Below are 22593 nucleotides of genomic sequence, written 5' to 3' on the forward strand. Positions count from 1 at the left end.
GAATATGTTCGGAGCTGCGAACAGTGTCAAAAGCATGCCCCTTTGATCCATCAGCTTGCAGGGCGTCTGAATCTTGTCAGCAGCCCGTGGCCGTTCGCACAGTGGGGGCTTGACATTCTCGGACCATTCCCCCGAGCAACGGGGAACCGCCGTTTTGTATTGGTGGCAGTAGATTACTTCACGAAGTGGGCGGAAGCTGAGGCCTTGGCCAATATCCGGGATACTGACGTGAAAAAGTTCGTATGGAAAAACATTGTTACAAGGTTTGGGGTGCCAGATGCGCTAGTAACGGACAACGGGCTACAGTTCGACAGCAAAGCCTTTCGGACCTTCTGCAGCGAACTCGGCATCAGGAACAAATATTCAACCCCGGCTTACCCACAAAGCAACGGTCAAGCTGAGGCAGTAAACAAGACTATTCTGAATGGGCTCAAGAGGAGGTTGGACGGGGTGAAAGGAAGATGGGCAGATGAACTACCCAGTGTATTGTGGGCTTACCGCACGACCCCCAGGAGATCCACGGGGGAAACCCCATTTTCTCTGGCGTACGGAGCGGAAGCGGTGATACCAACCGAGGTGAGCTTATGCAGCGCAAGGGTCGCCGGGTTTGACCCCGTCCAGAACGCCGACCTGATAATGGAGCGTTTGGATTGGTTAGAAGAATGCAGAGAGGCCGCGTCCATACGGCTTGCCGAGTATCAGCAGAAACTGGCCCAAAGATAAAACCGAAATGTAAAGGGGAGAGAATTTAGTGCCGGGGAGCTAGTACTAAGAAAGGTTGTGGGAAACATGCGAGACATAGCTGCAGGGAAGCTTGCTCAGACCTGGGAGGGACCATACAGAGTTACAGCCATTGCGGGTGCAGGGGCCTACTACTTGGAAGACCTCGACGAGAGGCCACTTCCCCGGCCATGGAACGCCAACAACTTAAAGAAATTCTACGCATAATTACCTGTGTAAGCCAGAACTTGTATTTCGTTAAAATCAAGATTATGATGAACTTATTTGTATATGCCGTTTTCGCGACTACATACCAAGAGAATTGCAAATAATATTTCTAAGGACAGAAACCTGACCCTCGGCTCGATAAAATTCGCCGAGCAGGTGGAAACCTTACAAATAAATCTCTAAGGACAGAAACCTGACCCTCGGCTCGATCAAAATCGCCGAGCAGGTGGAAACCTTACAAATAAATCTCTAAGGACAAAAACCTGACCCTCGGCTCGATCAAAGTCGCCGAGCAGGTGGAAACCTTACAAATAAATCTCTAAGGACAGAAACCCGACCCTCGGCTCGATAAAATTCGCCGAGCAGGTGGAAACCTTACAAATAAATCTCTAATTACAGAAACCTGACCCTCAGCTCGATCAAAGTCGCCGAGCAGGTGGAAACCTTACAACTAAAATCTTTAAGGACAAAAACCTGGTACTCGGCTCGATTAGAACCGCCGAACAGGTTCAGACCTTATAACTAAAAACACAAAGGACAAAAGCATGACTCTCGGTTAAGCTAAATGACCCAAAGCACTGGCATAATCCCCGTGAAACACACCAATTGACAAAAATTCATGCAACTGATTAAAATAAAAGTCAAACGGAAAGCATTTTACTAGTCAAATAGATAAAGGTAACTGTTCATGCACCACATCCCGGTGCCTTAGGCAAATAAACCTTTAAAATTAGAAAACTGATAAAAACAAAGTAAAAATACAAAAGGGCTGTAAGAAAATTAGCTGGAAGGTCGGGCAGGATCAGTCACTTCTGCCTGGACGGTTAGGGGGAAAGGCGGGTCTTCACCAAGAAGCTCCTGCACAGTCGGGATGCTGGTGGCTTCCATTTCCTCAAGCTCGGCGTGAGCATCAATTTGTTCGACCAGCTCCCTCATACTGGCCGTTTCCTCCTCGTCAATAGCAGTCGGAGCTTCCTGGACGGCAGTGACAGGGCTCGGAAACGGGATTTGGCCGGGGTCTCTCAGATGCGAATCTTCAGGAGCTCCCATTGCTTGGAGAGCGGCAAACCACCCGGCCTTAAAACCCAAATGCCGAGCCCGAGCCACTACCGGCTCTGCTGAATTCTCGGCATCAGCGAAGCCCTCGTTGTACCACTTTTGCTCCGCGGCCGCCAAGGCTGCCCTGAGGTCGGCTAACTCCTCGGCGTTAGCAGTGTTGAGGCTGATGGTTTCAGCTAACTTGACCTCCGTCTCATTCTGTTTCGCCAGGAGCTCCGCACACCTCTTCTCGGCCAATGCCCGGTTCTTCTCCGTAGCAGCAGCCTTCTTCTCGGCAGACTCGGCAGCTTTGAGCTTTTCCTTCGCCGTTTTGGCTGCCGACTCCCGCGCCCCCTTCTCGCGCTCGACTTCCTCGGCTAGATCCCATGTCCGGTTGGCTACTATGTGAGCCAGTTGAGCAGCCTGGCAAGCCCAAAAATTAATAAAGAGGCAGAAAAGGATGCATGGAAAGAAAACGAGGAAGCTAAGTAATTACCACAATGGCGTGCCACTCTAACCGGCGCCCCACAGACTCCTCGGATCCCTCCTCAAAGGCATGCACGTCCTCGGGAAGAAGAAGACCTTCGGCCAAAGTTTGGGCAATACGGCCGCCCTCGCCCTTCTCCCACATCCGAACACAGGCGGTTGAGGGCAGTGGTTTGCCGTCCAACAGAAACTTTGGCTTCCATGCTAGAGCCACCTGAGAGGAGGACGCAACCCCCGTGCCAGCTTGGGTCAGTGGCTCACGGATAACAATTCCTCCTGTTGGTTGGGGAGGAGTCTGGACTGCGGCATCCCCCGGACCCGTGGAAGGTTGATCGGTTACTTTCTGCTTCTTACGGGCCCGTCCGGACTGCGAAGGGGGTGGAGGCTGAGACACTTGACCCCGACCCTGAGTAGGTGGGGGCTGATTGGGCTGTCGGGCACCGGGCACAAATCGGTCGATGGTCATAACTCTCCTTGACACCATTCTTGCACCGGGTTGGATAGCTTCAGCTAGCAAGGCAGCCGCTTCTATCACTTGCTGTTGAGGCTCGGCAGGTGGATTCTCGGGATTGGGCTGCTCTTGGACTTGGTCTCCTTGCTGTATGGCTTCGTGGGCTATCTCTCTGAAGCGCTGAGATACCCGTTCCGCGGACTCGTCTCGCAAGGGAGCTAGCTTGTCCGAGCCAGTGAACTGCCGACCAAATTCCCTTGCCTCCCCAGTTGTAAGTTTCGGAGGCAAAAAGTTTGCGTACCGGATGTCTATATATGATAGTAGGGGGCTGTCAACTAATAGTGCCTGCTTGAAGGTCTGCCAGGTAGAGTAAACTGGCTCTACTCCGAGGATTAAGTGCGAGGCCCAGAGTTGTCCGTCCTAATGCACGTATATCTCGGAACGGAGGACGAAGTTCAGATCCTTGACGTGGACGGGTCTGATGTCCGGAACGAACACCTTGTCGTCTGCAAAAGAGCAAGTGTCGCATTAGTATCTAACAATAAAAATTTACTTCGATAAGAAGAAAAAGAGAAGCAGAGGAAAGCAATTATATCAAGGGAATAGTACGAACCCACTTCACGCCGTGAAAGGGGACAAGGGACGTCCCCGGGAAACCAATTGCTGCGCACCCTTACAAACTCTCCGGCGGAGTTCCTGTTCGAATCAGGTAGGCATGATATCAGCCGTACCCGATTATCTCTTGTCTTTAAGTAATAGTTGGTGGATTTGTTCCCACAGAGGCTATACATGTGGTTAATGTCATGGTGGTTTAACTGTAAGTTAAAGGTATGGTTCAACTTACTGACGCAGCTAACTACCCGATAAAAGTTGGGGGGAAGCTGGTCAGGACACAGCCCGTAGTATGTGAGTGCGTTTATCAAGAGGGGATCCACGGGGAACCTAACCCCTCCTTCTAAAATTGACATCAAAGGGAAAAAGGCTGTGCCCCGCCCTCGGTGGAGTTCAATATCACTCTCATGGCAGTAGGCCACATCCACGTCATCGGGAACATTAAATTTACTCCTAAAGGTGGCTAAAGCAGCCGGGGATTCTAGAAGGTAAGAGTAACCCATCTATAACGACTAAAACTACAAAAGGGGAACTTGAAGAAATAAAGCTGAAGGAACAGGAAGGGGAAGAAAAACTTACTTTGGGTTCTAAGGAGGAAAAGAACACTGGGCAAGCAAGTAAGCGCACAGTGATTTGGTCGGCAGAGAGTAAGCGCAAAAAATCAGAGGCGAAGGAAAAATGAAATGATGTTCAAAGGGGGACTATTTATAGAGCCAAAAGGAAAGGGGGGGGGGAGAAGAAACGTTTAATCGAACAATAAATGGGCATGATTTACGAGCGGCCCATCGAGTGCCAAACGTAAGTGATTCGCGCGCCGCTTCGGTTCATGAACCGACAGGCAATAATGGCGACTGCATCTGGCACCGCGAAACGGCGCGTCTTTTGAGATGAATATTAATGAGAAGCTGTAGTCACGAGTCCCAGGCTATAAGATTCCCGAGGTCAAAAGTCCCAGACAACTCCTTGATTCTTCTCGGCGACCGAGTATGAATCAAGGGGGGGCTAATGTACGGCACCGAGACCCCAAAGCCCATACTGGCATTGAGCCCAAGCCCATGCAGGCCCTGGGCCCAGGCCCATACCGATTTTGGATGCAGGCCCAGCGGAAAGGTCCAGTTACCCTACGCCCTTCTTGAAACTGCCTTAACGTGAAAACAAGTTTTGGGGTCTGAGTTCCACCGGACGATCGGTTTAACTTTCCCGGGCAAGCGAATTGGCCGTGTCCGGGAAAGTCATGATATGCACGGGAAACTGAATTGCCGAACATAATCGATCAAGCTGGAACCAAGTTCCAAGGTCATAAATGCTGCACCGTCCTCTCACCTAAACATCCACTTTAACCAGATAATATTGGACCTTTGGTAGCACTAACGGTGGCTGTAATCATAATCTCCCCACTAACCTTGGCTATAAATAGAAGAAATTGGGGAGAAGAAGGGGTTCAGAAAAATTGAGAGAAAACAATCAAGGGAGAAAGAATAAACTGAGTGTTGCTTTGAGTCTTTCTGCCGAGAACGACCCAAAGTAGGAAATCCTCAAACCCACTACAAATAAATTGTGAGCCCAAGTAATTTAAGGCCCAGAAGTCTCGTACTTGGTTCTTACAGATTGTATTCATTAGTTCATACTAGCATGTAACACTGCATACGCATGGATGCATTTAAAAATAAACATTTTTTTTATTAATCATAAAAATATACACAATTGATTGAATTATTAGAAAATATAAACATAATTAAATGCATATTAAAATTCCTACCCAAGTTAAATATACTTATGATCGTGTTTATTATAATTTTTAATAAGATAGAAGGTGTGGTGATTATTGTTTAGTAGATATATATATATATATATATATGATTTTTTTCCCATTAATATTGGACTATTAGTATTTTGTACTCATTTAAATCACTTAGCATAAAGTTTAAAAAACTTTAGCTAACACATGGCACAAAATTAGTCCACAATTGAAATATAATTTAGGATCTAATTGAATTTTCTCTAGCTTTGGCTTTATATATATATATATATATATATATATGTAGGGTCACACTTTTTGGAGCCCAAACCCCTATCTTGTGAAGTCTTGATCCAAAAAGGCCCAACACAATGAATTTTGTAGAGTATGGGTTAAAGAACTGGGTTTAGATAAGTTAGACAGAGACTTTATATGGGATAAAGGTACACATGGACAAGAACAAAGGCCATTATATTGAAAAATCTCATGGTCCAGGAAGATTCAAGAATTAATTTATGTATACAGACTAGTACATTAGGGTCTCTTTGCATGTCACAGTATTCTGCCCTTTTTTCTCTACCCCCTCCCTTATGAGAGTTTCTATATATTATATAGGGCCTTCCTTATCATCTGGGCTTTACACTTTTTGATCATCCAAGCTCCCACTTGAACATCCATTCCATCAGACACCTCCTTCAATCCTTTGTGAGTTGTGGTAGCCAAAATAACACTGTTCAGGGGCCTTTTCCACATTAATGAGGCTATGAAAGTAGTTGTAGTGCATTCAATGTGGTGGTGGCAGCTTTTACTTGGATATTTTGTGTTTCTTTCCTTTTCACATATTTGGGAGATGAGTTTCAATGGCTTGGATGTACGTCCGCTCCGAACTTTCAGTGTCCGAGGAGAAATTCCTCCTTGGACATTTTTCCTTTATTTCCAGTGATAGGCTTAACATGAATCGCTTAAGCCCCGTTGTCTCCTCGGACGGGCTGGTGTCCTCGGACGGACCCAAGACCCAACTCGTTACTTTGGGCCATAGTCCCCACAATATATATACATATATATATATATATATATATAGATTATTCCTATAATATTAGTAATATAAATATTTTAAAGTAAGAAGATTAATTTATAACCTTTGTTATCATTATTCAAATAGTATTTTAACAATTGTTGACATTATATAAAATTTTTTATAATCATATAATCTGCTCATTCTCAATCGTAGTTTTCTCCTTAAGATAATTTTATTGTACTTTCCAATTAATATTTATTTTCTTTCATTTTTTATTACTTAATTTTAGTTAATTATATCATTTATTATTGTTACGCTCCGATTGAGTCACACCAATGACCACGTCATTATCCTTTTTCTTTCTAGTATTTTCTTTAATTGTTTTTAACATTTACTCATCTAAGGTGAATTAAAATCTCCATTATTTACAACCAAAATATCATCTCTCTCTTATTTTTGACTCTTCTCATATTAATTTATCAACTTATTGTTACACTTTCTCCAACCTTTCTCCATTCTTTTTACTTTTTCATCTCCTTACTACTATCTACCTTAATTCATATGTGGTATAATGTATAATTTATTACTTAAAATTTATTGAAGATAATTTGATATCCTTAAAAATTGAACTATTTCTAAAAGTATTTTCCATCTCTTTATTTCTACAAATATATCATTTTTATTATTTTGGATTTTTTTTTTTTTTTTTTTAACTTGGGTGTGTTTGATAGATATTATTATTTTTTGAAGTGGTCTATATTCTTCAAACTTTTGTTATAGTGTGTTATATTTTTTCTTTTTTTTTGTATAGCTATTTTTTTTTTTTTTTAAGTTTCAAATTAATGATTCAGATTTCTCATTTTCTTAAAGAGATTATCATGATAATCAAAGCTCATCACAAATTTACAATTGATATTCTCAAATAATTGATAAATACAATCAACATAGATATTACTCAAATAAATTGATAGATACATTCAAATACATAACAATTTAGATTATATTTTAATATAAACTCAAATTCTCACTTTTGAAATGTCTAAAAATGAACTCAAACCAAAATTATAAGAGGGAGAGATAGTACATGTGAAGGGGAACTCAAAAAAAAAAAAAAAAAAAAAAAACTACCAAAATGTATTTACCCAAAGTAGAGATACAAAAAATACAAAAATTTATCAAGCTAAAATAGAGTTGTAAGAAATAATAAGAGAGAGAGAGAGAGAGAAAGAGAGAGAGAGAATAAACAAGTTTTTTGGGAGAGAATGTGAGAAAAATAGCAAATTTATATAAAAGAAGATGAGTAAAAGAATACTCAAAAGAAAATATATAGTTTTAAACAGCAAATAATCTAGATCATGCTAACTATATAATAGAATAACATTATATTTATATGCTATATAATGTCATAGGATAACATCTATCAATCAAAGAAAATAAAAGAAAAAATATAACAAATTAAAATACTACCAAATCACATCAACCTAAAACAATGTTCAACACAAAAATTCATCAACTTAAAAAAAAGATGCAATCTTTTTTTTTTTTTTTTTTTAATAGAAAGTTTCAACTTATGGCGTCTGCTTCTAATGATAGCTATTTATCACAAAACCAAAACACCAATCAGTTTTTGGTGTAGGTAGAGATTGAAATCCTAGATCTCTTAATTATTTAACCATAAATAAAGATACAATCAAGAATTAAAAGTCCACCAAACTGATCCTTAGGGTTCGTTTGGATACGGTTGAAAACTAAAAACTGAAAAACACTGTAATAAAATAATTTTTAAATGTGTGAATAGTACCGTGAGACTTATTTTTAATGAAAAAGTTACTAAAAAGTGAGGTTTGTGGGTCCCGTAAATAGTACACAAACCCACTGATGCGCTGAAAAGTGAGAAAAGTCAAACATTGCGACTATTGTTCATAAACAGTGTATAAACAGTAGCCATAACAGTGAGGTTTGTCTCTCAAACACGTGCCAAAAATAAAAAGTCATATGTAGACGCGCTAGGTTTTTCAGCCAAATCCAAACGTAACCTTAACGAGAAAAAATATACTTTGGTTTTTGTTTTGATGCGAAAAATCAAACCCAAGTTACGACTTCCGTTGCTGTCAAAAAAAAAAAAAAAAAAAGTTACGACTTACCGCTTACGTCACTGCAACTACTGATGCATAAGGAAGAATCACAACCCTTTCCACCCTCACAAAATAACATTGCTAGCTTTATTCTCTATAACTATCATCCTTGTGATTCTTAGGATTCTTCCTCAGAATTTATCCTTAATTATACTAGCTTGTTCAAAAATTGCTCATGGCACTCGCTAGTGTTCGCTATATCTCTCTGTACACCAACGTTCTGCAATATTTTTAAGTAATACAATTCTTTGCATTGTATTGATGGTAGAGGTATGTCCCAGAAACTTTTCCTTCCTTATGATTTCTGTTGAACACCTTTCTTCCCCAAGTTACTGCCGATATTTTCATCTTAAAGCTCCTGTTTTTGGTTTTTTTTTTTTTTTTTTTTTGGCTGCGTCTAAACAAGAGTACAGAATGAGTACAGAAGTTTAATATATGATTATTTTGTTTAAATAAGTCACATGACAATTAAGTAATTCATATAACTAAAAATATATGTTGATATTTTTTTTTATTATAATAAAACGTTGATATTTTTCTAAATTACCACATAGTGAGTTGGAAGATCTTTTTTCTTGGAGGAAAACTCATTTATTTATTTATTTTTTTAAATTAGAGTAAAAATCTTTTTTTTTTTTTTTTTTTTTTTTTTGAGAATGTATTTTTTAAACACACACAAGACGTGGAGAGAAGGTTTTTAAAAGAATCTTATTTGGTCTCCTTAAAATTAAAAAAATGTTTAGAGAATCCAAAAAATAAAATGGTCATCTTACCCATTCTTATGACCAGTGGTCTCTCCCAAAACAAAAACCTTGGTTTACATAAGAAATCCCAAAGCACTGCTAGTATCAATTGGTTTGGTTTATAAAAAAAAAGATCAAATGAATGTGTGGCAATTTCCTGTTTGAGACTGAATGTTAAAAAGTTTGGGACTCTTAAATTTAGTTGCTGCCACATATATATATATATATATATATATGTGTGTGTGTGTGTTTATTTATGAATTTAGGAAGAGTATGGAAGCAACTTAGTTCCCTGATGGATATCTCCTATGCTTTTGCTTAACACCACTATGATTTGGTCTACCGTTCGTGCCTAATTCCTATCTTGGCTACAAGTTAGAGGAATATTAGACATGTTCTATCATATAATGTTGAGCGACCAAGACCGTGTAGCATTGAAATTTTATTTGTATGTTTTGAGCTTTTTTTTAAGTTTACAAAACCTTTTATTTTTTTGGTTAAATACAACATTTATTAGATTTATGGATTAGAGAAAGTTAATCATAATCTTTGACTTTTCAACCATCAATGTTGTAAAAAATAATTGAGATATATGCTATTGCACTACGCAATTAACCCTTAATTATGAGGGTGGAGTTAAAAAAATAAGTGTAATTAAATATAAAATTGTAAAAAAATTTAAGGTTAAAATTTTTTTATTCAAAGGTTGAGAATAAAATTGACTTTTGAAAGTGACTATTGCACTATATCTCAATCATTCAAAAATTAATGGAAGACGATTTCTCAACAAACTCTTTAATTTTGCACATTAAGCAAGAATTTTTTTTTTTGGAAAATTAATCAAAAAATCAACCATACATAATTTTCTGAATTAAAAAAAAGGTGATTTTTATTTTAATAGATAATTGAATAAAAATAATTATTTCTTTTCTTTTATTTACATTTTGATATTGAATATATGCTAATTTATTTATTTTTATTAATTTAATTTCAAACTTTAATATTTATTTTATTCCAAATGATTAAAAAAAATACTTTGGTTTATGCTTTAATCCCAAAAATCAAACCCAAGTTACGACTTACGTCACTGCAACTACTGGTGCATAAGGAAGAATCACATAACATCCCTTAATTGTGATTCTCAGGCTTTTTTCTCAATTATACTAGCTTCAGAGCTTGTTCAAAAATCGCTCATGGTGCTCCGCTATGTTCACTATCATTTTCTCTGCTGCTCCAACCTACTCCGAATTTTCTGAATAGTACACTTCTTTGCATTGTATAGAAGGTGTAGGTAATGTCCTAGAAACTCTTCCTTCCTTGTCATGTTTCTTGAACATCATTCCTCCCCCAGTTGCTGCTGATATTTCATGTTAAAGTTCCTTTTTTTCTTACTACATTAAACTTTCAAAATATAGGAAGGCAGACCTAATCAGTACTCACACGGGGACCAACTGAGATTCAGAATGGAAAAAGTTGCCATATATGCACATCTTTCAGCTGGAGGATGCTTTTGTCCATTGTTTTGACACGGCCGGTAATGCTACTCTGCACTTTATATATATATTTTGGATGAATAAAATATTTTATTAAGATCAAGCACAATACACAAGTAAAACCCCGCTCAAGTACGCAGAGCAAAGAACAATAAAGAAAAGTTATATCCCTACTCATTCATTTACACAGGAAAAAAGAAAGACCTTGCTTTAATCCCTCTTTTTATAAGCTTGATGATGCCTTTCTCTGTTTTAAGCCTTTGAACGTGAATAATGGCATTCCTTTTGTGCCAAATTTAATACACCAGAGCACCCAATATTAGTTTAAACACCACAGCCCTTAAAGACTCCTCTTTCCAATAATTTTCTCTCCATTGAATTATGTGATCACAGTCAAATATGGGAGTTATGAATAAATACCAGCACATCAATTTCCTCCAAATTCTTATAGAAATGGAACGCTCAAAAAATAAATGGGCTCTACATTCCAAGCTTTGTCTACACAAAACACAATTTGAATCTCCCTTACACATCTCCATTGGAGCCTTCTAACCCCTAAGTGATTCTCCATTAATTAGAGATAATATTATTGCATGTGGTTATTATCTAATGGCTTAGGCACAGGGACGGAACCAGGATTCGAACCTGAGGGGGGCAAAGCTTAAAACAATTTTTTTTTTTTTATGAAAATAAAAACTAACATCTATTTCATATTCAACAAAATACTACATATAAAATAAGTGTTTCTTAAACATTTTAACACATTTATCAAAATGGAACTCGGCACTATTTCAGAGAAGATCCAAAAATATATATATTTAAGGGCAAATCTTAATTTTTCAAATTACATATGTATACCAGTTTTTTTTTTTTTTTTTTTTTTTTAACTGGGGGGGTCTATTAGGACCAAAATTTAAAATTTCAACATATATATATATATATATATATATATATATATACAATAGTTTGTTTTTTTGGGGGGTGGGGGGCAATGGCCCCCCCCTGCCCCACTGTAGTTCCGCCCCTGCTTAGGCAGCCAAATTTAATGCAAAGTCCATACACCTAACCTAGCTTATCTACTCTCTATATATACCCTACTAAGGTTCTTTGTATTTGCCATAGTACTAATATCAAAATGTGGCCGTCAATGGCTTTTTCCCGTGGACGAAGGCTGTCAGGCCGAATCATTTAATCTTAGTGTCCTTACTCTCTTCCATTGCTTTTGTTCATTAAAATTCTTTCTACTATTCTCTATTTCATTTGATTTTAACATGGTACTAGAGCTAACTGCCTTGGCCTCTTGTAAAATATTTGTCCTTTCTGTTCTCACTCTCAAAAAACTCACAAAAATTTATTCTCTTCCTTCAATAAATCCAAACAACCACTGTCCACTAGTCTCCTCCCACAGCACAACACCACAAAAATCCAAGGCTTGTAGATCTGTCTCCCACTCAAAATGTCCAGTGCGCTGGGCGCCGGTGCCAACGATTTGGTCATTGGAGCTGCTGCTTCAACAACTCGTACTAGTGATTAGGTCAACGGAGACGGTGGTTACTACAATCCAGCGACTAGAACCGCTAGTCCAACTGTTGGCGCTGATGATTTAGTAACTGGAGTAGATGCTCTAATGGCGGGCGCCGGCAATCAGGTTGCCAGAGATGGTGATTCCGACAGCTGGAATTTAATTTTGGTCCAATGGCGGGTATTGGAGATCTAGTCATTGGAATCGCTGCTTCAGCGCTGCCAATAACTGGAATGGATCACTGGACCTTTAGTTGCCAGTTTTGGTGGGTTGTACTCGAAAAATTTTACATGTAACACCAAATAATGAAAATTTTTTATAGGTTAAATATTTTACTGCAAAACAAACATAGGGTTATTATAATCTCTCTTTCCATTTGACCTATTTTCCTTTCTCTTTCCAAGAAAATTGATCTAGAAAATGATGGTGAAATAGTTTTTTTCCACCTCACGAGTAGGACTTTTAGCTTATCACATAACATCGCCTTGTGTCACAGGGTTAAATTTTCTTTCAAATTTTCTGCCTATGATGGCACTAAGCCCACTGACTTAGTCTCAGCCAACACACCACACACACGCACTGTAGGAACACTATGATCAGAATTATCAAGAGAATGCACACACACACAGCACACACAGTATTTACAGGGCACCCACCCCAACCTTCATTACTCAATATCAAGTACAAAGGAAGCCTGAGAATCCACACGAATTTCTCAAAGCAAATAATACACTCTCTATGCTGTTGACATCCCTAACAGCCTAGGATAATATTCAGCATAAACTGCCATGGCAGTTACTACCAAGTAACTGCCCCATCTCCAGGACTTGCTGCCACATGTAGTTTGACTTAGGACACCTTTGCTGCTGCTGCCTTACACGTTTCCAGCCCTTGCACTGCATGTCTGATGCACCCACAATGCTAGGAAACGTTGGTAACTGCCACCAACTGCTGCTGCACACACAGCACATGCCAGCCCAACACTCAGCATCTCATCATGGGTCTTCTGCCCATGTTCCAGCAGCCCACACGTGATGCCCATCACGTTTTAGAAGCCTTGGCCCTCTACCCAAGCCCTTCCTTATCAGCATCACAGCCCACACATCATGTCCATCAGCAGCACGCTAAGCAACTGCCATCAGCCCACTCACATCAGTCCACACATTAAGCCAGCACCAACCAGCCCAATGTCTTGCACAGCATATCATCAACATCAGCAGCCCAGCACTGCCTTGCACACAAGCCACCAAGCCCACATACGAGGCAACCCATAGCCAAGCCATCATGCCATGCACTACCACGTAGGGTCAGCACCACCTGCTGCTGCTCATCATCAACAAACCGTTGCTGCCCACCATGGCCCTCCTCTGCCATGGCCTTGGGGCATCATGTGGAGCAAGGTGCCTCCACATGCTGCCCCTCATCATGCTCATCAAACTGATCCTAGCAGGAGGACTGGGCTTGTCCCCCTCAAAGAGCACCTAGGAGCTTCACTAGATAGGCATGAGGAGCTATTGGTGTCTTGAGAAAACATTGAGCCATGTGACTGGCCTGATGTTGTCCAAGCACTCCACTTCCTCATGCCATCATCAGCAACTTGCAAAGCTCCTAACAAACCACCCCCACCAGAAGAAGCCGACGTCCTCGTCGGGAGGGTATCTTCAAATGTCTTCACCTTTTTCTCAAACTGCCACAATGTTGATGCTTTTTCCCAACTTGCCTCTGATTCAGCCACCCCTTTCCACTTCACTAAGTAGTAAGTTATCATATTTCCTCCCTTTCGATAACCTGTCACCTTCTTATCAAGAATTCTGTCCACTTCTTTGTCAAACTGAACCATGACAGTAGGCGGGGCACGCCTTGCCTCATTCCTGGCAGGCTCTTCTGCATCACCATGATAAGGCTTCAAGAAGCTAACATGGATTGTTGGATGAATCTGCAACCTTTCTGGCAGCTTTAACTTGTAAGCCACAGCACCAACTCTTTTTACTATCTCAAATGGACCATCATATTTTGGGATTAAACCTCTGTGAATTTGCTCATTTCGAAACTTCCTCCAAATCTGTGGTGTCAATTTCAACAGCACTTTGTCCCCCACTTGGAACTCAAGAGGTCTTCTCTTCCTATCAGCATACTTCTTCATTCTTCTTTGTGCTTTCAACAAGCTATCTTGTGCCTCCTGCATCAGCTCTTGCTTGTTTACAGCAAATCTGTATGCTGCAGGACATCTGCCCCCTGATTGCTGCTTAGCAATTTCGTGAGGTGTGAGAGGCTGCTGCCCCATAGCCAACTCAAAGGGACTCATCCCTGTTGATGCAGACTTGTGCAGATTATAAGCAAACTGTGCAGAATCCAGCAAGTCTAGCCAATTCCTCTGGCTGGCAGTCACATAGTGCCTCAAATAATCCTCCAACACAGCATTAATCCTTTCTGTTTGCCCATCTGTTTGTGGGTGATTTGCAGTAGAAAACTTCAATTCAGAACCCATCAAACCAAACAGAACAGTCCAAAATCGACCAGTAAACCTAGAGTCTCGATCACTTACAATATCTTCAGGCAACCCAAAGTATTTCACCACATTCTTATAGAACAAATCAGCAGCCACCTCTGCTGTACATGTACTCGGTGCAGCCATAAAAACAGCATACTTTGAGAATCTATCAACCACTACAAACACTGAACCCATCCCCTTAACTTTTGGCAAACCAGTAATAAAATCCATTGAAACCGAAACCCATGGACTTTTTGGTATGGGAAGAGGTTGTAGCAAACCTGCTTCCTTTTGAGTTAAACCTTTTTCTTGTTGACAAACTAGACAGGTTTTCACATACAACTCAACATCTAACTCCATTTTAGGCCAAAAATAAGAACGGGACAACAAAGCATACATCCTATCCTTACCCGGATGTCCTGCCCACTGTGGATCATGAGTTTCTTTCAGCAACTCCCTTCGGATCTTTCCACTTGGTACAAACAGCTTGCCACCCTTGGCATACAGCAACCCATCTTCCAGCCAATAACGCCTCACAAGGCCTGCAGTCACATCCTGCACCAGCTTTTGATAGGTAGCATCAAGCTTAGCACTCTCCCTGATCCTATCCACAAATTCTGACTCCACCCTAGTCAAGGCAGCCACATGCTCTTGCACTTGTTTTCGACTAAGTGCATCAGCTACTTCATTGTGCTTGCCTGGTTTGTGCTCCCACACAAAATCATATTCTTGCAGTAACTCTTGCCACCTAGCTTGCTTTGGTGACAACTTCTTTTGTGTGTTAAAGAAGGTATTAGCCACATTGTCTGTTTTCACCACAAACCTTGGTCCTAGCAGATACACACGCCATGCCAACAAACAATGGATCACTGCAATCATCTCCTTTTCATGGGCTGAACACTTCTGTTCTGCCTCATTTAACTTCCTGCTCTCATATGCAACAGGATGCTTTTCTTGCACTAGAACACCACCAATTGCTTTGTCAGAAGCATCAGTATGGACTTCAAAGGGTAACCCAAAGTCTGGCAGACGCAGCACAGGTTCACTAGATACAGCCACCTTCAACTTGTCAAATGCTCCTTGACATGCATCTGTCCACACCCACTTCTTGTCCTTCTTCAGCAAATCTGTGAGAGGAGCAACCTTCTTCGAATATCCTTGAATGAACTTTCTATAGTAATTAGTCAAACCAAGAAAAGACCTCAATTCCGTCACTTTGCTTGGTGCAGGCCAATCAAGGATAGCTTGCACCTTCCCCTCATCCATCATCACCATGCCTTTGCTGATTCTATGCCCCAAGAACATAATCTCTTGCTGGGCAAACTCACACTTCTCTTTCTTAACAAACAACTGATGTTCCCTCAGTTTGGACAGCACCTTCCTAAGGTGTTCCAAGTGATCCTCCAAGGATTCACTATAAATCACAATGTCATCCAAATAAACCACAACAAAGCGATCCACATACTCATAAAAGACATCATTCATCAAATTACAGAATGTAGCAGGGGCATTCGTTAAACCAAAAGGCATAACTAAAAACTCATAAGAACCATACCGGGTCACACAAGTAGTCTTAGGCTCATCCCCTTCAGCAATCCTCACTTGCCAATATCCTGATCTCAAGTCCAGCTTTGTGAAGTACACAGCTTTGCTCAATCTGTCAAAGAGGTCTTGAATCAAAGGAACTGGATACTTGTTCTTCACAGTCACTTTGTTCAAGGCTCTATAATCCACACACATCCGTAATGAGCCATCATGCTTCTTCTGGAACAGCACAGGGGCACCATAAGGAGCCTTGGAGGGCTGAATATAACCTGCATCAAGCAGTTCTGTCAACTGCTTCCTCATTTCAGCCAACTCCATTGGGGACATTCTATAAGGAGCCTTCGAGGGAGGCTTTGATCCAGGAACCAATTTGATTCTATGATCAACAGCACGCCTTGGTGGAAGGGTCTTAGGTAGTTCTGGGGGCATCACATCAACAAACTCCCCCAATAAACCAGCCACAGCATCTGGAACTTCAACATACTTATCCTGCTTCATCTCAATCAGTGCAGCCAAGTAAGTTATCTCACCCTTCTTCAGCCCATGCTCAACCTGCATGGCTGAAACCATAGGTCCTTTCCCCTTGCTAGTCTTGCTATTTCCTGCCCCACGCCTCACAGGAACATAGCATGGCTGCTTATCATCAAGGATCAATAAAACTCCGATAAAAGGCAGCAACGCAGCCTTTGCAGCCACTAAGAATTCGTCACCCAGAATAACATCAAAGTCATCCAATTCCATGACTAGGAAATTCACCTTTCCTATCCACTCGCCCACCTTAAGCTTCACTCCATAAGCAATTCCCAACACAGGTTTTGCTTCTGAGTTCACAGCCTTGATCTTACTTGGGCTCTTGCTTACTTTAAGACCAAGCCTTTGGACCATTCGATCAGCAACAAAGTTGTGGGTAGCACCAGAATCAAGCATACCCTCAGCCCCATTCTCGTTCATCTCCACTTGAACATAAGACAAACCCCTAGAATTACCTCCTGCACTCAATGTATTCAGTAATTGCAAAGGGTTCATTCTGCTGGGAACTTCTTCATCGGACTGCCCACTACCATCTTCAGCAACTATGGCATTAAGCTTCTCACGCTTTGGACAGTCTCTTGCACGATGAGGGCCATTGCAAATGAAGCAACCAGCATTAAGCTTAGGCTGTTCTTTGCTTGGTTGAGAGGTAGAACTCTCCCCCTTGTTCTTGTTACCCCACGTTTTCTTTTGCTTATCTTTCTTCTTGCCATCCTTCTTCTGCTTGTCCTTGCCTTTATCCTTGGACTTTCGTTTCTCTTCATCCCCACTGGGCTTGCTAAACTTATAGTCCACTAAGGCATCTGCAGCAGACATGGCAGTAGGCAGATCACGCACTGCCTGCCTCTTTAACTCCATCTGTGCCCAAGGCTGCAAGCCAGACATGAAGTTGAACAGTTTGTCCTCCTCAGACATGTTCTTGATATCCAGCATCAAAGAACTGAACGTCTTGACATACTCCCTCACTGTACCAGTCTGTCTCAACTTCTTCAAAGCATCTCTTGCAACCCAAGCAGTGTTGGTAGGCAAGAATTGATCCTTCAATTCCTTCTTTAAGGCTTCCCACGAGTCAATTTTCCCTCTACCAGCATCTGCATCATCTTCCACACGGGTTCTCCACCATAACTTGGCATCCCCTGAAAGATACATGCTAGTAATTGTAACCATCTCTTGGCTAGGCACCCTGGCAGCCTTGAAGTACTGCTCCATATCCCACAGGAAATTCTCCAAATCCTTGGCATTCCTGGCACCATTAAAGGGCTTTGGTTCAGGGACCTTTACTTTGGTGGCCACTTCCCCCTCCCTAGGCAGGCCACTCATTGCTCTCTTCAGCAGAGCAATTTCTGTTTCAAGTTCACGTTGGGTCTCTCTTGCTGCCTGGTTCTGGGCGTCCATTGCAGCAGCCAACTCTTCAACACGATTCAACACCAATTCTCTCTGTTCTGCAAGATCATTCCTCACTACAGCGGTTTCTGCAGAGACAGCCACCAGCCTGTCACACACGGAGACTTCTTCCCCATCTGCAGGAACTCCCAATATGTTTTCCACAACCGTCAACCTTGCCTTCGTGTCTGAAGACATTGCGACTTGGGACAAACCTGGCTCTGATACCAATTGTCACAGGGTTAAATTTTCTTTCAAATTTTCTGCCTATGATGGCACTAAGCCCACTGACTTAGTCGCAGCCAACACACCACACACACGCACTGTAGGAATACTATGATCAGAATTATCAAGAGAATGCACACACACACAGCACACACAGTATTTACAGGGCACCCACCCCAACCTTCATTACTCAATATCAAGTACAAAGGAAGCCTGAGAATCCACACGAATTTCTCAAAGCAAATAATACACTCTCTATGCTGTTGACATCCCCAACAGCCTAGGATAATATTCAGCATAAACTGCCATGGCAGTTACTACCAAGTAACTGCCCCATCTCCTGGACTTGCTGCCACATGTAGTCTGACTTAGGACACCTTTGCTGCTGCTGCCTTACACGTTTCCAGCCCTTGCACTGCATGTCTGATGCACCCACAATGCTAGGAAACGTTGGTAACTGCCACCAACTGCTGCTGCACACACAGCACATGCTAGCCCAACACTCAGCATCTCATCATGGGTCTTCTGCCCATGTTCCAGCAGCCCACACGTGATGCCCATCACGTTTTAGAAGCCTTGGCCCTCTACCCAAGCCCTTCCTTATCAGCATCACAGCCCACACATCATGTCCATCAGCAGCACACTAAGCAAATGCCATCAGCCCACTCACATCAGTCCACACATTAAGCCAGCACCAACCAGCCCAATGTCTTGCACAGCATATCATCAACATCAGCAGCCCAGCACTGCCTTGCACACAAGCCACCAAGCCCACATACGAGGCAACCCATAGCCAAGCCATCATGCCATGCACTACCACGTAGGGTCAGCACCACCTGTTGCTGCTCATCATCAACAAACCGTTGCTGCCCACCATGGCCCTCCTCTGCCATGGCCTTGGGGCATCATGTGGAGCAAGGTGCCTCCACATGCTGCCCCTCATCATGCTCATCAAACTGATCCCAGCAGGAGGACTGGGCTTGTCCCCCTCAAAGAGCACCTAGGAGCTTCACTAGATAGGCATGAGGAGCTATTGGTGTCTTGAGAAAACATTGAGCCATGTGACTGGCCTGATGTTGTCCAAGCACTCCACTTCCTCATGCCATCATCAGCAACTTGCAAAGCTCCTAACACCTTGGTAGGTATTAGCCTATTAGGTAGGGATTAAACTAGTTTCTTGAATATATTTAAATTATTCTCAATATTAAACGGTAAAAATATTTTATTCATACTATAGTTCGAGATTTTTTTTGATAGGAAGACCCTTCGAGATTAAATGTGGGTTCTGTCCCTAATCCCATAATAATAATAATAAAAAAAAAAACCATCATATAACAGATATTATTATATTAAATCATATCATATTTGTTCTTTTAAATTTTTGCAACAAGGTTACCTGGAGGGCTTGTGGTTTTTATTTTTTTTTCCTAGGGTTTTAGGAAGCAGTGTGTGTAAGGTAGCTACTTAACTAAACATTGGACCCGCCTCTCTCTCTCTCTCTCTGTGGGAAGGAAGAGGTTTTCGATTGGGTTCTATTAAGTGTTATTGTAGTATCATGCTGCTAAGTTAAACATTGATGTCATGGCTAGGACTTTTAAGGCTTTATGACAAGCACGAAATGGTTTCAAGATCAGAGATATGGGTAATCATAAGGTTTTTCTTTATCTTTGAAAATGAACTTGATATTAATAGGATTCTGATGAGTGAGCCATAAAGTTTTGATAAGAATTTGGTTGCTTTACAACAAAACAATGAAGATGTTGGAAAAAGGTAGTTTTGCATCTCATACAAAACCAGCAGCGAAAGCAACACAAGGATGTACTCCATTCATGTGAAGATAACATACAACTTTGAATTGTAAAATAGAGAATAGAAAGCATACCTTGATGTAGCGAAAATAAAAAACAAGATATAGAAATATATAACTGATTATCTAATTGGGTTAGTCTTTTAGGCCAAAGGGACAAATAAGGCTCTAGCTCCAATGGGCTTCAGGCTTCCATCAACTTTAGATAAGCCTAAAGTTATTATTAATCATATAACAAGTACCACTATGGAAATATAATTGCACTTTAGGCGTTATTAACAAAACTTTAATATAATATCATTTGACCTCTCCATGAAACATCTATAGTGAATAAAGTCATAATAAACTGTCACTTTGTAAATCACTATTTTATTCATTGAGTCCCCGGTTTAATCTTTTAGTTATTCATATATTTTATGAAATCTAATTTCATTAACTATAAATTTTTTTTTTTTTTTTTTGGGTTGAAATAACAAATAGAAATCCTTTTATTCATAGTAAAAATGTGTACAATATAAGGAAAGAAAGGGATAAAAACATCTTGTCCCAGACTAGAAATTGTCCAACCTCTTAGGAAGCCACTACCCCTAAACTTTAATAACTCTTTACTAAAGTGGCTGGGCCCAACACCTTAAATAACTAGTTCTCATTAAACTTATCTCAAGGGGATTATGAATTACATTTTGAGAATATGTGTTCCCTCAACACTTCGTGTGGTTACCCAACATACTGAGATTTCGACCATTATATTATCTCACTCCTGATATATCAAAACAACCTACATTTCATGATCAGGTTCACAATCCTCTCAGGATTGAGTATTTATGAAAATAGAAGTAGTGAGATTTATTATTTAGATGACAGTTATTAATTGAATAATTAATCTCACAATGCGCGGTCCAGTTCAATGTGTCTTACACACTTAAGACACACTAACACATCAACTAGAAGTCTCCACTTCTATGATCAAGTCAAATCATCGTAGATGACATGTTATAGTCTTTACAGATGAAATGCCCAATTTCATCATCGACTACAAACTATAGTTTTGAGTTTACAATAACTTGTGATTTATATTTTTTGTAACTAAATCACATAAATCACATACAATACATCTCAAGGACTAAATGATAATGCCTCCAATTAGTTCATATAAAAATAGTCTCATATAATTAAACAATTTTAATTATTTATAACATGCCAATATATTGGAATTTAGGCACAAAACCTAACAGATGTTCCTTTTAGGGATTTAAACTTTGATCATAATACCTTTTGGGTTCAAGTTCATGACATTCCAGTGAGGCACATGAATCATGATGCAAAGGGATTTGTGAGGAAATAGGGTGAATCGTTCGATGTAACAGTAATTCGGATGATGAGGGAGGTGGTTTTATGCGTGTTTGAGTAACTCCGGATATTACTCAACCTTTGGGTTGTGAAAGGGTCGTCATGTGTATAAAGATAAGGAGGGTTGGGTTTCATTCAAGTATCAACCTAAAATATTATTGGTGTGGTTGCCTCTCCTATGCTGATAAGGATTTTGATTTGTGGATTTGGAGTAAAGATACTTTATCTCCTAATACAACAATTTGGGCCATGGCTTCATGCCTTTAAGGTATCATCTATAGAAAGATTGGTGGTGTTTCATCGAGGAAGGATGGTGGTGAGGATGAACGGCCACCAAATATGGAAAAGTAGGGATGGTAATTTTGTCCTGCTCCGCTTGATCCACCCTGCCCTACTTCACCCCATGCGGGTTTTCCTTGCCCCGCAAAGATGATGGGGCGGGGATGGGATGAGATTTTAGTTTCACACCACGAGGCAAGGCGGGGATGAGTTGAAACTTTTTAGACCCAACTTGACCCGACCTGCCCCATCCCCACCCCGCCCCGCATTGATAATGGATAAATTGTAAAATTTTCATACCTTAAAACTCTACTATTTAAAAAACATATTATCAACTTATTTTATTTTACTCAACAAGGCTTTCCTCTAGCAAGGTTGGAAATAAGGTACCAATTTTAACATTTTCTTTTGTCTTTATTATAAACAAATTTATATACTATTGAATTATTGATTCTGTATTTTGAGATTTTTGTTTTTGTTGTGATATTGCCTTGTTAAACATTTTAATAATATTATTAAATTTTTGCTAAAAATTAGTTTGATTTGATAGGATAAATTTATTTGTAATTTCAAGTATATTTTCATTAATGAAATAGGTTTTATTAAAAACAATTATAATAGTTGTGGGCAAATTAACAAGAAGTAGAGTTTTACGGGATGGGACAGGGCTTCGTGAGGCTCCAGGGAGTAGGGATGGGGCAAGAAAATTTTCCCCGTCATGCAGGACAGGGTGGAGAGGGGATGGGGTAAGACAAAACCATGCAGGACGGGGGCGAAGACTCTATCCTTCAGACTCGC

At 40.5% G+C, this 22593-nt stretch overlaps 1 long non-coding RNA gene across 1 annotated transcript; it reads left to right on the plus strand.

Annotated features, from left to right (window-relative positions):
- The first annotated feature begins 8498 nt into the window (after nucleotides 1-8498).
- Nucleotides 8499-11187, plus strand: LOC126690915 (uncharacterized). The gene is made up of 3 exons (XR_007644771.1): nucleotides 8499-8696; nucleotides 10315-10460; nucleotides 10585-11187. It is a non-coding gene; the product is annotated as an uncharacterized LOC126690915 (long non-coding RNA).
- Nucleotides 11188-22593: the final 11406 nt, after the last annotated feature.

This window comes from Quercus robur, chromosome 7, assembly GCF_932294415.1.
Source record: "Quercus robur chromosome 7, dhQueRobu3.1, whole genome shotgun sequence".
Taxonomy (NCBI): domain Eukaryota; kingdom Viridiplantae; phylum Streptophyta; class Magnoliopsida; order Fagales; family Fagaceae; genus Quercus; species Quercus robur.